The following is a 501-nucleotide window of genomic DNA, read 5'->3' as shown; positions in this document are numbered from 1 at the left end:
GGAACACACACCTTTTAGAGCCTTCCTTGTTATGCTGTTATAGCTGGATTGCATTGGTGCAAAAGCCAGACAGTCCGGGGGGGGGTCTTCCTGGTTGCTTTTCCTGTTGTATGGACTGCATGGGTAAAGCCAGAAGCTCTGTGGACCAGGAACAGCTGCCGGTATCACCCCCAGAGCCCAGCAATGAAGAAATAAGTCCATATGCCTTTTGCCTGGCTTTTTTTCTCATAACCTCAGGATGAGCACACTGCCTTGATGGCTGGGGAGCTCACCGGTGGCTGCTTATGGTATCCCAGGCTGGGATACAGGAGAAATCAGGTAGGATGGATGGGGGCTAACTCTCCGGCCAGTCGTTACCCTCGGAGGAGGTGTGAGCCATCCTGCGCTCCCCACACCAGGCAGCCGTCAGCCAACATTGCAAAGCAGTGTCAGGCCGGCACTCGGTCAGCGATCAGGGAAACGGCCCTGTTAGCTGACTCATACCCTGGTCGGCCGCTCTCT

This window comes from Pygoscelis adeliae, unplaced genomic scaffold (genome assembly GCF_000699105.1).
Source record: "Pygoscelis adeliae isolate BGI_AS28 unplaced genomic scaffold, ASM69910v1 Scaffold340, whole genome shotgun sequence".
Classification (NCBI taxonomy): domain Eukaryota; kingdom Metazoa; phylum Chordata; class Aves; order Sphenisciformes; family Spheniscidae; genus Pygoscelis; species Pygoscelis adeliae.
The sequence above is the reverse complement of the archived record's forward strand: the minus strand, read 5'-3'. Positions refer to the sequence as shown.